A 16165-nucleotide genomic window follows, 5' to 3' on the forward strand; every position below is an offset into this window, starting at 1 on the left:
AGGAGCTTCAATCTCCCCAAGAGATGGAATTGACACGATTTCCAAAATGGTAATCATGGGGGGTTGTCCATTTCCTTTTGCAGCAAGCCTTGGGAGCTGTGCTTGGAGAGGTCAAAGCTGTTCTAGGAGCCCATGTCTGAAGCTCCATCAACAGGTGGAGCTACAAGGAGGCCGGCCCTTCACTTACACAGAGATCAGCATGGGCTGCCTGTAAAATCCTGGCTTAGGAAAATCGGCCTCCATTTTCCGCCTGCTGGTACTCAGAGCAGATGGAGCCAAATGTGAGCTTGGGTAAGAGATCAGTGCCCTGTTCGTGGTGAATGCCCAGGCTGTTGAACAAAATAGCACACAGGCACAGGGCAGTTCTGGAGAGGAAGGGACAAGGAGCCACCTATCTGAGATTTCAGGGAGCAGATCCTGGCCTCCGACCCATACCGTCACCTACCAGTCCAGGACCGAATGCCATGCCGGCTCTCACTTACTGTGAGCGAGGAGGTGGTTCCCACGCAGGGGCCCACCATCTGCCCCAGGGGAGGTCTGCTCTCGGCCCCGCTGGCTGTTACTGAGGAGCGTGGAGTCCTCATGGACATAGCGCCAGCCCGGGCTCCCTGCTGCACGGAGAGGGGGACTAGAAGGCTGAGGAACCAGGGCTTGTGGGTGGATTTCCCTTCCTGTCCTCTTCCCCTTGCACTGGCTCTTCTGTTTCATTCCATCAGGAACAAACCAAGGTCAGTGCTGGGGCACATTTAGCCCCTTGGAAAGAGCTCTGTAACTTCCAGGTTTAAAAAAAGAAAATTGGACTCCTACAGTCAAGGCTAGCAGCTGGATATTAAAGATGGAAAAGAAGTGGGTCTTTAGGAGGGAAAGTGTGTAATGCCCAGCACCTATCAGGTCCATTACGAGTGGACAACGTGACCAGTCAGGAGGATTCAAGGCGCCGGAGCTGGACTGTCCCCAAGCTGGTCCGTCCCCTTGACTTCAAAGGAAACAATGTTTAAGTTTCAGGAGCAGCGTTTCTGAAAGTTCTCTGGAACACAGGGATCAGAACCACCCCAGTCCCAGTGAAACTGTCCTTCTCAGGCCACCCTTCCTAGGGAGAATCACCACTGCAAACGCCAGGGCGGGAATTCTCATCACAGCTCAGGCGTCACATCAGCCTTCCATGCTCACAGCCCCCTGGAAGGTTTGCCTCTTACTTTCCCCTAACAGATGTGTCCCTGAAGTCTGGCAGTCAGAAACACACAGGCTGTGTCTGCAGACAGCTCTGGTGGGGGCTCCGACGTACCTCCTAGCTGTGTGACTATGGGAAAGCTACTTAACCTCTCTGTGCTGCAGGTTCTCATTCGGATAGTCAGGATTTTAAAATGAAATAATGCATGGGAAGCACTTTAGCACAATCCTACAATTATTTGAAGTACATAATAAATGATGTAGCAGTTAACAAACAATCGAATGCTTATTAAAAAGTTTAAGTAGCCAGCTCACACGGTTCGTTTGATAGTCGTGATTTGTCAGTCTGTCCTACCAGACAGAAAAGTCTCTGAGGCAAGCGGGGGTTCTCATTAGTTGGGTTTCTCAAGCCCCTAACACAGCGTTGCTAATTGCTGATGGAGCAAACGAATGAACAAGGAAAGGGTGTGCAGAGCAGGTATGTGGCAGGGCTGGACTGAAGCTGGGGCTGGACCCTAGCCTTGCTTCCAGGAGTGTTGAGATGCCCTGGCACTGACGGGGGCCTCTGGGCCAGTGGGTCCCGCTTTTGGATTGTGAAGAAGGCCTGCACCTTATTGAGAGGGTTGAGGGTTCCTGGGCACTGCAGACACGTGGGGGCAGGAGGCAGATGGAGCAACAGCCACTTTCCAGTAGGAAGGAATGGTGAGGGAGGGGGTTTCCTGAACTGCGGGCTCTTGGCCCCTGAGACTGGGTGGGAGGGCACAGGACAGACTGCGGCGGGGCGCTTGGTCCTCTGGCCTGCCTGCACAGTGGAAGCACCTGGGGTTTTGACTCAGGCTCTGCCCATTTGCAGGGATTCCGAGTTAATTAATCTGGGTGGGGTGGTTTTATCTCAACTCGCTTCCTTCTAATAAGTCGCCAAGGTTGGGGATCGCCATAGCCCCCCAAGGTGGGTCGCAGCCCCCCTTGATACAGCCAGCCAGCCCCTTGAGTCTGCGTAACCCCCTCGCTGAGCTCCGGATGGTCCCCAGAGGGCACTGGAGTCCTGACTTCACAGCTCAGGGAGGCTGCAGTGGAGGAGGCGGGGACGCCAGGAACCAGGATTGAGGGCAGGGCCCTCCACGCGCGGCATGCTGCCCACCCCCACCCCCAGCGGTCCCCTGGGTCCCCGGCCTGGAGAGTCCCATTCCAAGGGCGTGGGAGGGCGCCCGGGAATCTGTATTGCTCACACACAAACCCAGATGCTTCTCTGGATCAGGCAAGTTTGGGAAACATCGCCATGCGCTCTTTCCTGGGTCCAGGCCACGGGAAGGATACGGGAGTCAACCCGCCCCCGGAAACCTGAAGCACTGCGTCAGAACCGAACGCCCGGAGCCGCCCGCCCCTGAGTCCAGGCTGATTCCTCAGGCCGCCGCCGTCCGGGTCGGTTTTGAGACGTGGGCGGTGGACCGCTTCTCAGACCCGCCACCCGCCTTCTGCAGGTTCGCCGGGAGTGGGGGAGGGATCCGCGAGCCACCGCTCCCCGCCTCTGACTGGGAAGCTGGGCCGGGCCGCGGACCGTGCCGCTGGCAGCCAGCGCCCGCCCCCGCGGCCGCATCCTCCAGGGTGGGATGCGAGCGCTCTGGGCGCCCGCACCGCCACCAAGCCGCGTCTGCGACGCTGGGCGCGCCGCCCCAGGGAGCCCCGCCCCCAGCCGCCCCGGGCGGGACCATGTGCCCTCTCTAGAGCCCGCGGGACGTCGCCGGCAGCTGGGTGCGGGGGAGACGATCGTTTGCCCCTGGTAATGAGGCCGGTGACTGTTGGCGGGGGATCCAGACCACTGACCTCCTTCTCTCACCAGGGATCTTCCTCCTCCCGGGCTAAGGCTCAGGCTGGCTCCTGCCAGCACAGCGCGCGCGCACACGGGGGAAAGCTTTGAAAAAATGACGGCGTAGACGAGCTCACCGGCGGCGGGGCTGCGGAGCGGTTGGAGTTGACTCCCTGCAGCAGGGAATCCCTCGGTCCCACGCCCGCTCCCCGCCCGCAAGCTGCGGCACTGAAGGGCAGGGACGAGGGCAGCGAGCGCGCCGCCCGAGGTAAGTCGCCGAGCCCAGGCGGCTCCCCGCCGGCGCCCAGCTCTCCTCTCCCGCCAGCCGCCCGGGATCGTCCGCTGCTGGGGACCTCGCCCCGAGGGGCACCACGCGCAGCACTGGGGCGACGCCAAGTGGCGGGGCTGCCCCGCGAGGGGGCGCACTGGGGCGCAGCTGGGGGGGGGGCTGAGGCTCCTGGCGGAGGGGACAGCCCCCCACCAGATGCCAATTCCCGGCGGGAGGAGGAGCGCTTGAGTCGGGCCCAGAAGCTGCCTGCGGGTAGCCGGATGGCACAGCCTCGAGGCTGCTGCCCCATTGCTTCCCAACCCAACCCCTGGGGGTCATTTGCTAGGGTGTCTGTCTATGTCTTGACAGTTATAGTGTTGCCCTGGCTGATGCTCCTCAGGTCATCTTACTGACCCTGTCCCTGAGTGAACGCCCCGCCCCCCAGGCTCTGGGTCGGCCCTCTGGAAGTTTCCTTTCCACCCGTCTCCCCCAGAGATACACCTGGGGGACGCGCAGTAGCCACGCAGGTGAGCAGTCCCCTTCTCCGCAGGTATGCCAGGTGTGTTCCACGCTATTTGTAAAATAGACACTTTGGTCGACTTCTTTAGTTTTTCTTTCTCTTTTTTAAATTCCGAATTGCTCCCTAGTTGTCTGTGGCGGCCAAATTTAGCAGATTTTTCACGCCTGCCTCCACGCCATCAGTTTCTCACCTATAAAGTCAAATCAGCCTTGTGTAAAGCGACAGCTCATTTCGAAATTAAACTAAAGTGTGGCTATTATAGTTATTTTATAGATCTAAATTTTCCCGAGTTGTATCTCCTTAAAATTGGGCACCCGTGGATCCTTTCTTTTTGCATAATGAGCACTGACCCAGCAGGTGCCTTTTTAAAAGTTCAGAAGCTTCTCTGGATCTCCGCCACCGCCGCCATCGCCTTTCTGCCGCTAGAGGCGCTGTCGGTCTACCTACGAATGACTTGCGTTGGCCTCCAACTCTCAATTTCTGTGATTCTATGTAACAGGCGTTTATTTTTCAACGACAGGCCTCAGTCGCGAACTGTACCACTTTATGATACATTTTATTTTGCAATTGCCATTGCTGCCCTCCGCCCCCACCACACGTACAGTAATGTGGCTAAAACCCAGCTCTCATTAAAATCCACAGGGCAGTGAAGACTCACTTGGGAATTAATGATTAAGTAAGACTTGCACAAAGTAATGAAGGAGCAGTAAGAAGGCCAAGAAAGAATACTGCTGGCCATCAAAGAAGTCGATGACCTGCAAATGGAAATAGTGGTAGTCCAAAGTGTTTTGAAAGACTTTTCCACAAATTGGTCCTTTTGAAAGTGTTTTCAGAGAGACCTTTTCAAAACCTGGAACTGAATCTCAGAGTGTGCCTGAGGGATCTCCAACCGGGCACAAGCTCTCCGTGTAAACAGAAGTCCACTGACCATGGACGGTATTATCTGTTAGAGCCAATGTTTACTAAATCAAGCTAATAATGGGAAATTATTTAATAGAGGGGGACTTTATTATTTTACGACTGCAGCTTTGGTGGAGAGAGCTTTCCCTTAGGATAAATATGAGTCGAAATAGAAAACCAGTTGGGCCTAAACGTTTTGAGTGGGTCACAGTTTGTGACATCCCGGGATTCACTTGGATTCTCAGTATCAGCTCCTAGTCAGTGCACCAGATTGTAGCACTGAGATTATTTCAGAATCCAAGCATTTCATGAGAGATTCTTCATGTTGGCCAGAGACAAGGGAGGAGGCTACTTGTTGAAGGCAGAGCATATTCCTGGGTTTGTCTCTCTGTGTGTTACCCTGAGTCCAGAACATTCGCCTGCCTAGTGCCCTTCAGTGGCATCTCAGTCCTAACAGGTCCAAAACAGAACACTGGATTCCAGACCCTCCGTTCCTGAACCCGTTCCTCCCCCAGAGTTTGCACCTCAGTAACAACGTCCTCTGCCTCCTCAAGATGCCTCACAACACCTGGAAAGCCACCCCCGGGAGGCTCCCCTTTCCCTCTGTAAGGCACTAACCTCCAAAATGTGTTCTATCTACCCACCTTCCCCCATTTCTCCCATCTTGGCCACGTTTTTTTCCTTTTCCTCTCTTCTGCAGAAGCCTCTTACCCCTGTTGTCGTATCCTCTTAACTGGTCTGCTGGCTTTCTCTCTTGCCCTGCCCAGCGCATTCTTGCCAGCACCACAGCCAGCGTCATCATTGTCCATCATGAGTTGACTCTTGCCGGTTTCTTGTTTAAAACTCCCCGGTGGCTTTCTGTGGTTCTTAGGGCGATCCAAACCTCTGGATAACCCAGTCTCTGTTCTCCTCTATGATCTGCTTTCTGATCATTCTCCCCCTTGCTCATTCTCCTCCAGCCACACTGGCTTCTCTTCTTTCCAACTTTCCAGAGTAATATTGCCAACATTTTAAAAAAGTTCCATGTTTGCACTTGAACACTTTGCACGTACTGTTCACAGTTGAGCTGCAGTGTTCTATAATTATACTTCATCCCCTTACAACTTGTTGTTTTTCCTACAGTTAATAATTGCTTTCTGTTTTTGTTTTTGTTCCTGTTTGGCTTTGTTTCCTGTGTCCCAATCTTTACCTCTGGACTTTCTGGGAGAATTATTAAACTCTTTTCAGTGTGATCAGACACACAGGGAATTACCCATTATCTGTTTTCCTTGGCGGTCTCTCTCCTGGAGCCCTTTATCCACCTGCTCCAATATAAAACGGGGACTTTCAGGCACGCCATACAGCTGCCCTCTCTGGACTGCCCTGTCTCCGAGGTGCTAGGAATGCCTCTGTGTCCTTTCTGAGTTGCATCACCTGTTTTCTGAGCATCATAATTTTCTTTTTCTTAGTTTATTCCTTAATTTTGTGGAGCACATCTTCTAGTAACTACCTGAGGTGTGAAGTGTGTGGGAGATAAAAATTTTTGATAACTTGTTTGGAATGACTTCGAATGGAAATAATAGAAAACCTGACTACAGCAATTTTCGTTCCTTTTTTTCTTTGCCTTTACGTGAGAAGCAGTTGTGAAGTAAGCAGTGTGGAAGCTGGTGTAGTGAGTCAGGATCTGATAATAGCAGGGACCCAGGATCTTACTTTTGTTTGCATCTGCCATACTTACATGTTGACTTTTGCCTTTCTGCTTACTGACTCCTGGTGTCATGATGGCTGCTGTGGCCCTTGGCATTATATCTGTATTCCAGGCAGTAATAGGGCAGAAGAGGCAAAAATCAGAGTCAGTGAAATCTATTTTATCGGGAGAATAAGAACATTTCAAGAAAACTTCGTAGCAGATTTTTCTCTTGGCCTTACTGTGGCACAGGGCCACTGCTACCCACATGGGAAGATAGGAAAGGAAATAGCTGTACACATTGTTGTTTCAAACAAAACAGGGTTCTGCGAGTAAGAAAGAAGGTTGGGATGTGTGTCTGCTATACTTTGCATGCAAATATGTCTGTGTGTTGCACCCTTGACAGCTGGTTTGTTTAGGTATAAAATTCCAAGGTGGAAGTCGCATTTCCTCAGTATTTTATGACATCTCTTCATGGTCTCTAGGCCCATTGCTGCTTGAGAAGCTGGTGGCACTCTGCCAATCCTTGGAATCAGCCTGTTTGTTTCTTCTGGAAGCTTTTCTCCTCTTTCGATCCCTGGTATTTCCACATTTCCTGATGGTGTGCTTTAGCTAAGTGCTTGTCAGTGCTGTGCTGGGCACTCTGTGGCCCTTCCTGTGAAAGCTCACGCTGTAAGGTGCCGGGATAATTCCATGTATTATTTCTTCAGTTACTTCTTCCTCACTGTCCTTATCCTGCTTTTTCTGACACTGCTATCAGCTGGATGTCCCAGATCCCTGACAGCATCCTCTAATTTTCTTACGTCTTTTTCATCTTTGCATTTTTGTTCTACTTTCTGGGAGAGTTTGTTTAATTTCCTTTCCCAACCCTGCTATTCAGGTTATTTGCTTCTGCTACCAGATATTTAATTTCCAAGAGATATTCTTGTTCTGTGAATGTTTCTTTTTTTAGTGTTCTATTCACTTTCCTGGGTGCAAGAATTCTCTAAACTCTTGGAGTTGTTCATTTTTATTTTTTAGGCATTCTTTTGCTGACTTCATTCTCACTAGTAGCTCTGAGTTTCTTCCCCCCACCCCCGCCCCCCCCCACCGTGACTTTTCCAAATGTCTGAATTTCGGCTCTCTGTTTATATTTAAGAAGGAGACACCGAAGAGCTGATCGAAAGTTCTCTGTGCTTCAGAAGCACACATTTGGCACAGGGACCTTCATGCATCGCTGACCTTCTCTGTTTTCTTAGCCTGGTCTGGTTCCCCAAAGAAGAACCCTGAAGCCTCCTGCTGAGGATTTAAGCTGGATGCAGGGCCTGTGAGCTGACGGGATCAGAGTTCAAGTGGATGTCTCACCCTTAAGTGTGCTTTGTGGTTGTTCTTTAATCCTTTCGTTTTCTGGTTGGCACCTTGCTCCCACCCTCCCTCGAGCTATGACTGGGGTCCCTGAGTGCAGATCTTCCCTGCCTCAGTGTCTCCAGAAAGTACATCTCCTAGTCTGTGGGACACGGGGGTCATTCGGCCAGCTCTGCTGGCTTGGCAAGGGACCTGGGGCTCTGCTTCTACTTGGACAGCCCCTAAGCCCAGCCTGTGCTGGCCCCAGAGATGCCCCCAGTCTGCCATTCCCAAGCCTTTCTGGGATGCTGCTCAGCCATCTCACCCTGCTGATGGCCCCCCACCGGGAGACGGGGTTCCTGCTTGCTCTCCTCTGCTGAGTGGATAACCTCTTCCATCTTCCAAAGCTCGGTCGCTCTCTCTTCTCTCCAACTCTTTGAGTGTTTTATGGTGATTATTAGGATTCCTTATGGTAGGGTCTCAGGAGGGCGTGCAGACGACCCTGAGGGTCCGCCGTGTCCATGAGCGATCAGCCCTGCTGTTGTGACCGTGCTCCCCAGACGGACACGGTTCCTTCTCTCACTTCTCATTCTGCTCTTTCTGTTCTTTCCTGTGGAAACAAACATCACATCCATTTTTAAATGCTTCAAAACTTTCTTTTAAAAATCTATAAATACAGTTAACATAGACCTAATTGGATAGATGTTACAGCTGCGGAAAGTAAAGGCTCTTTTAAGGAATGCAACTACATCACCTAAAGAAGCTGAACGTTTTTCTTCCTGGCATAGATGATGTTGTAATGAACTCATTACAGTTGCAAAAAAATTTTGTTTTGTATCAGAATGTGTTCCAGAGGCCTTTTAAGCTAAATTGTTCCTATAGTATGATTTACCAAGACAGGTGTGAGAAACATTTTCTGATGTTTCTTCTGTACCAAATGGCTGGCCCTGGGGCCCTGTGACTCCCGGAGCTGTACTAACCAGCTCCGTAATCTGTTCAGTTTTCTAATTATCAGCTCTCTGGCATGGAGAAAGTGAAGCAGATATAATCTAGACACAATGTTTTAGGAAACAGTCTCCGTAGCTGTTTCTCTCTGTGTGTTTAGTATTTTATTAAACTTAACGTTCTTATCCCAGCACTTGTTACTTAAAAAGGCGTGTACTGATTGCTTCCCTGCCAGGAGCTGTCTGCAGACCTTGGCGGCACGGTCTCACAGTCCTGGCGGAGGAGTCCCGCAGCCTGTCCTGTTAGTGCCCTCACCGTGCGAAGGAGGGACGTCGGCTTCGGCGGGTGAGCCTCTGCTAAGAGGCAGGTGCAGGCGCTCCCCAGCCTGTGTCATGACGCAGACGGGGTCTTAACAGGCCGTGGTAGACATTTTGTAATCTTGTACTCTATCTTTGGGATACTTATCATGTCTATAGCAATGAGATTGTAATTTCATTGGGTTTTAAATAGAATGGCAAGGTGGTTCTGATAAACTTTGTCAATTGAACTGTGTGCACTGAATCTCACACTTTGTGACAGGCTGCCATTTCCATCCTCACACTTCCTCCAGCTCATTCTTCATTTGGCTTCCTTGTGCTTTGTTTAATGCCCAGAATACCTTGCCTCCAATTGCTAGATGGGATGGAGAAGCCAAATAATTCAGCATCATATTGATATTTTTTTAATCCTTTAGGCTTTCATGTCATCCCAAGGCTACATTATGAGCTCAGCTTCCAGGCAACTGCTTAAAAATTCAGGCCATCTCCTTGGACTCAGCCTGGACCTTCCAGCCGTTCACCTGCTCCTGGGAGCTGGGGCCGCTGGGGCAGTCTCGATGGGCCACTCTGGGGACTGCTGAGGGACCCTGCCATGCCATCCTTCCGTGGGCCGTGCTGAGTGCCACCCTGCAGCTTGACCAAAAGATTCCTCATTTTGTGTTTTGCTGTATTTGTAATTAAAGCCAGGATAGGATTTAAGCATTTCTCATGAGGTCTATGCTCACATGTATCTGAATGTCATCTGAGAACCTGGTTTGGCTCTTTTGCTTTTGTCTTTTAAATCCTGGGTTTTGGCAGTGATCTTGGGCGCGCGCACTGGAATCAGAGTCTGTGTTAACTCTCAGAGTGCAGCTGCGCCCGCGATGCGTTCCTGAAGTGAGGCATGCCAAGGAACTTCTGAACTAAAATCATTTTTCCAGCCAATTTCAGTATAATTTGAGATATTATCATGGAAAAGATGATTGAAAAACAATTTTGGTCCCCATCACCCATTGTCTTATAAAATGTAAAATATTTTAGAAGTTGAAAAAAGGACACTAACTGTTATACACATGTTCTTACCAACCAGATTTTACTAAATATATGCTTCAGAAGTACTAAAACTTAAGCTGTGAGATGTTAAAGATCTATTTATCAGAATCCCTGTCTCCTTCCCCACTTGATTCCTCCTCCTGCAGAAGCAACCACTGCTCCTAAGTTGGAAGGTTCATGTGCATATGCAGAGCCCTAATCAATACTTGATATTGTTCTTGTATTTAAATATTATGTAAATGTACCCTACTATATACAACAGCCTTTGCCACTTGTTTTTTTTAAATCGATATGTTTTTAAAGACTTATTCATGTTGATATATGCACTTGCTTTGTTCCTTTTTTTTTTTTTTTTGAGGAAGATTAGCCCTGAACTAACATCTGCTGCCAATCCTTCTCTTTTTGCTGAGGAAGACTGACCCTGAGCTAACATCCGTGTCCATCTTCCTCTACTTTATATGTGGGACACCTACCCCAGCATGGCTTGTCAAGCCATGCCGTGTCCTCTCCCCAGGATCCAAACCAGTGAACCCCAGGCCGCTGAAGCGGAACATGCGAACTTAACTGCTGCACCACTGGGGTGGCCCCGCTTCATTCCTTTTAACTGAATGACTAAGCCATAAAGTGTGCACTCCTCTGGTGATAAACATCTGTTTTCCCCAACTTTGTGGTGTTGGTGTGGTGGAGGATACTTGCACCTCTCTGTGTACACACCGGCGTGAGCTCTGGGGAGTCTGTTATAAATGAGTGGTTGAGTTGTAGCCCATTTTCTCCTTTAATGTATTTTGCTCTGTTGCTTTCTAAGTTGCTTGTACCAATTTAGATGCCTGCTGGTTCTGGTTACCCACGTTTTTTCTAACGTGACATTTTCAGCCCGTTAAGTGGCGCCAAGCTGAACTGAAATATTTCATTGTCCCCATTGTCATTTTCCTATTACTGGAGACTCGCAGACTCTGTGTTTATATTGTTCTTTGTGTTTCTTCTTTGAGTTACTTATTCTCATCATTTGCCCATTTTTCTTTTTAAATTTGGTTCAAGAAATCCTACTCTCTTTCCTAAGCTCCAAAAGAGATTTCTTATCATTTCTTCTAAATTTTAACTTTTCACTGCTCACGTTTAGTATAACTGGAATTTATTGTTTATTGCATGGGGTCAGCATCTATTTTCCCCCACATAGGTGAGATGACCAGTCATCCTAGTGACATTTGTTGAGTCCTTCCCCCACTGATAATACCAAGTATAGACAGGTGTGCTTCTGGGTTCCTAGTTCTGTTGGACTATTGATTTATGCCCTGCCCAGTATCAGTGGTTTCAGTGTTCTGTAATTTAACCTAAGCCTTAAGGGTTTAGATGCGTTGTTGTGTCGAGGGCAGGCACCGAGGTCAGCTTGCCAGGCTTTGCATATCAGCTCTGCCAGCTGGTTCCTGACATGGGGCCTTGGGGAGGTGATTAACCAGGCTGTGTTGTGGGGACTTCCCCGGTGTGAGCACTGAGAATCCCATGTCCCAGCACCCCATCAGTGCTGGGCACACAGTAAAGATTGGTCCCCCTAAACCTCAGACAAATGATGTCATCTTTCCCCCAGTGTCTCCCTCTAGGAAATGGCAATGATACTGGTATCTGCCCCACAGGGCTGCGGGGAGGATTAGTGAGGTCATAGAGGGAAAGGGCCGCGACCAGCACCTGGCCTGGGCTAAGTGCTGGAAAAAGTTCATTTCCCTTCCTCCTCTCCCTTCCTCCTCTTTAAAATTGTCTTCACTATTCTTGAACTGATAGAATTTCTTATGAACTTTAGAATCTTCTTGCTGAGTTCTCCATAATACCCTGTGGGAACTTATAATTTGGGGGAAAACTACATCCTCACAACATCAAAGCTTCATGTCAGGGCTCGCCCCGTGGCTGAGTGGTTAAGTTCACGTGCTGCACTTCAGCGGCCCAGGGTTTGCCACTTCAGATCCTGGGCGTGGACCTACACACTGCTCATCAGGCTGTGCTGTGGCAGCATCCCATATAGAAGAACTAGAATGACCTACAACTAGCATATACAACTATGTACTGGGGCTTTGGGAGGAAAAGAAAGACAAAGATTGTCAACAGATGTTAGCTCAGGGCCAATCTTCCTCACCAAAAAACTTTTAAAAAAAGCTTCATGTCATGAATATGGTCATTTCTTTCTTTATATGTTTCCTTTAATGTTACTCAATGAGTTTTAAATAATTTCCTCTCTAAAATTCTTGCACATCTTTGTAAGATACATTTCGAGGTATCCTAAGTACCTGATAGATTTGTTGTTATTCTGAGTGGGTCATGATCTATTTTAGATTTTAACTTTTAAAAATAGAAAATTTTAGGTTTATGCAGAGGGAGACAAACTAGAATAATGAACACACGTGTCTGTTACTCAGCTTCTACAAGTTCCAGCTCCTAGCCATTCTTGTTTTATCTGTGGAATTGTATCTTTTTTAAAAGTTCTAGTTGGTGTTATCTTTTCAGTATAAATGAGTGCTATTGATTTCTGTATTTTGATTTTGACTGCAGCAGCCTTGCTCCATTTTTGTTAGTTCTAACAGTTTGAGGATTGGCTTCATAGAGCTTCTAAGAGAACAATCACCTGAAAATGACAGTGAATCTTGTTTTTCCCTTTACAGTTCTTATGTGTTCTACTTCTTCTATTTTTCTTCGTTTGTTGGCTAGCACGTCCACTACAATGATGAGCAAAAGTGGTGATTCCAAGTGTCCTTGGGGCTTCTTTTAACTTTAATGAGAATAACTTTTGCTTTCACCACTGATCAAGATGTTTACTGCAACATTTTGTTTGATGTGTTTTATCATTTTACCATTTCCCTGTACTGCAAGTTTGGTAAAATGTTTGCTGGTTAATTTTTCGCACTTTTCCTCCCCATCTGTAGGTGTGAGCACTTGTTCATTTGGTGCTGATTCCCTACCCGCCCGGGTTCCTAGTGTGATGCACTTATGTTAGTGGATTTCATGTCGTTAAGCCATCCTGAATAGTTAAGGTAAATCCTCCATGACTTGGATGCTTTGTTAAAATACAATGTTGGATCCCATTTACTAAGATTTCATTTCAGATTTTAGCCCAATTATAGGGCAATGTTCATAACAACGTTGGTCTCTAATTTTCCGTTCTCCAACTGTCTTTGTTTAGTTTTCATTTCAAAGCTATACTGTTAGCCTCATAAAGTGAGTTAGGGAGGTTCCTTCTTGGTCTGTTCCTAGGACAGCTTATGGATAAGAGGTGATTGTTTTCCCAGCAGTGGTTGGAACTTGTCTAACTATCATTGGAGTGTGGTGCTCTTTCATCAGAAACCTGACACTTGATTCACTCTCCTCCATGGTTACAGTGCTATTCATATTTTCTCTTTCTTTATGAAAGAATTTTGTTGCATTTTTATTTTGTAGATCTCTTTTATCTTTGTTTTCTATGTCATTAAGTGTGTCCCTTTTTTCTGCTTTCCTAGAATTTATACTATTGTTCTATTTCCAGTTCTCCTTTCTTCTTTTGAAAGGTTATCTCTGTCATTTTCAATCATCCTTCTCTTCTGTTATATCCACACAGGGGGACATTTTCCCTCCAATTCCTGCTGTCACTGGTGCACACATTTTGTTTTTAGTTTTGTGTTATCCAGTCCAAAATAGTCTATAAACTGTATATGAGTTTACGATATAAAGTTATTTAGACACGTTTTGGTTTTGTTTTGTTTTGTTTTTCAGACTGGCACCTGGGCTAACAGCTGTTGCCAATATTTTTTTTTTTTTTCCTGCTTTATCTCCCCAACCCCCCCCATACACAGTTGTAGATCTTAGTTGCAGGTCCTTTTAGTTGTGGGATGTGGGACGCCGCCTCAACGTGGCCTGACGAGTGGTGCCATGTCCGCAACCAGGATCCAAACCCTGGGCTGCCGCAGCAGAGCGCTTGAACTTAACCTCTCGGCCATGGAGCCGGCCCCTAGACACGTTTTGATTGGTGTATATGTATGTGTTTCACTTTCCAAATACTTGGAATAAGGTCACTTATCTTTGTTATTGATCTCTGGTTTTGGTGCACTGCTGTCAAAGAAAGTGATCTGTGTCCTATTGACTCTCGTATGTTTGAAGTTTTCTTTATGAGCTAATGCATGGTTAATTTTTGTAGAAATTACATGTGTGTTTGAAAATAATGTATATGCACTAAGTATCGAGTCTAGAGTTCTACATATGTCAATTAGATTAAGCTTGTTACCTGATGTCAAATCTTCTATCATGATGAATATTTTTCATTCAATATTTCTGTTTCTAAGAGAGGCTTTAAAAATCTAATGTAATCATGGATTTTCCATTTCTCCTTGTAATCTGTCTGCTTTTTCATTATACATTTTGAGGCTGGCTTGTTGACTCCATTCAACTATATACAGCTTCAGATTTGCCTAAAACAAATACTGCTGTGTCGCTTTTATTTGATTAGTACTTCTCTGGTATATCTTTTCCTATATCTTTACTTTCAAGTTTTCCATGGTGTTATATTTCACATGTGTCTGTTATAAACAAAATAGGCCTGGAGTTTTTAATCTTTATAATTACTGCCTTTTAACTAACTAGTTTTATCCATTCACATTTATTGTGACCTTTAATATTTTTGAATTCTTCTTCCATTTTATTCTCTATTTACCATTGCTCTTTTTAAGTAACTTTTCTTTTTTCTATCTCCTATTATATTACTGAAGGACTATTTATGCCTACTTCTCTCTGGCTGTATTATCTTAGAGGTTAACTATTCTGTCTCCACATTTTCAGTAGCACTGTTAAAGTTTTAACATTTGCACTTCAGGTAACAGATCTAAAGGTAATCAATAATTCTGGCCTCCCCCCAAACCATTCTACAGGCTGAGCATGCTGGAGTGCCTTTATTGCTCCTGCCATTTATCATTATTGTTGGCTACCATTTTAGTTCTACCATTTTGAAACGTATCTCATCAAAAAACACACTGGACTGATGGTGCTCTCTGTTTTTGTTTCTCATGGTCCAGGCCTGTTTTGATTTATCCCGTGTAGCAAGCTCCTCTTCTCCACCATGGCTTCTGGGAAACCTCTTCTGCCTTCTGGATTCAGTTTGCCTCTCACCTAAGTAGTGTTGCATTGAGGTCTATGAGTAGCAAATTCTGTGTATTTGTCTGCTGGGACAATGTTTGTTCGCTCTTTCTCGTGAGTGTATACAGAACTCCAGGGGACGGTTATGTTCCTTTGGCGGATATGACCTGCGGGATCCCGGGCTCTGCTGTGACTGCTGAGTAGACTTTAGTTTAAGGATGGTTCTTGCACACTAAACCTGCTTTATTCGCTGCTTGCTTTTAAGCTTGTTCTTTGTTTTTTTTGTGGTTGTGTAGTTTTATTATTATGTTATTTGATGTGGATTAATTTTTAATTTATGTATATCTGGCTTTGTGGGGCTTCTTAAATACAACCAATTATGGAAAGTTCTTAGCCATTATCTCTTCAATTGCTGTCTTGTGCTTATTTTCTCTAAGCCTCCTTTGGACTTTTATTATACAAAATTGGACCTTATCATTTAGTCATCCTGTTTTTAACGTCTCTTTGTCTCTTTATCACGTTGCTTTATATTCCAGGTGATGTGTTCAAGTCTAAATGCCATTTCACAGTTCTTTCTTGAGCAGTGACTAAATTGCTGTTTAAACTCTGTATAGACTTACTTTGCATTTTTGAATACCTTTAATTTTTCATTTATAGAATTTTTATTTTTTTCTTTTTCAATTTTGCTAGATATTTTAAAAACAACATCTTTTCATGATCTTCCTTTATGGTTTCTATGTATTCTTCTTGGTCTTTAAAACTTTGGACATACATGATGGGAAGAGAAAATCTATGATAATACAGAAACAATGACCAACCCATCACTAGTGAAAGCTTCTAGTGTCTAGACTGTGGACTCCAAGCACCATTTCTCATTAACTGCAACCAGGGCTCCTGGGAGAAATGGCTGCTTCCAGGTCTGGGACAAGCAATGTAGCAGGTGAGCCTGAAAATCTTGTCGTATCCAAAGATAGGAAGCCATCAACCATAACTCGAGTCTTGTGAAAAGGTCTTAGGATCTAACCTGACTAGGCTGCCATTAGTCAAAGATGGAGCAATTTGAGCATCAAAACTAATAACAGTGACTTGAAAGACACCAAAATATTTGTACAGTCATGCATCACTTAACGAC

The 16165-nt window shown here is 46.5% G+C and overlaps 1 long non-coding RNA gene across 3 annotated transcripts in view; it reads left to right on the forward strand.

Annotated features, from left to right (window-relative positions):
- Positions 1-2518: 2518 nt before the first annotated feature.
- The window catches only part of LOC138921527 (uncharacterized), a 48372-nt gene continuing 34725 nt past the window's right edge, over positions 2519-16165 (forward strand). The window contains exons 1-4 of one of the 3 annotated variants that reach the window (XR_011434162.1): positions 2519-2651; positions 3011-3245; positions 8835-8944; positions 9333-10266. This is a non-coding gene — a long non-coding RNA (uncharacterized lncRNA). Of the gene's footprint in view, positions 2652-2772; positions 3246-3645; positions 3773-8834; positions 8945-9332; positions 10267-16165 lie in introns of those variants that run through there. The other 2 variants (XR_011434164.1, XR_011434163.1) reach the window with 2 other exon arrangements.

This window comes from Equus caballus, chromosome 2 (assembly GCF_041296265.1).
Source record: "Equus caballus isolate H_3958 breed thoroughbred chromosome 2, TB-T2T, whole genome shotgun sequence".
Lineage (NCBI taxonomy): Eukaryota > Metazoa > Chordata > Mammalia > Perissodactyla > Equidae > Equus > Equus caballus.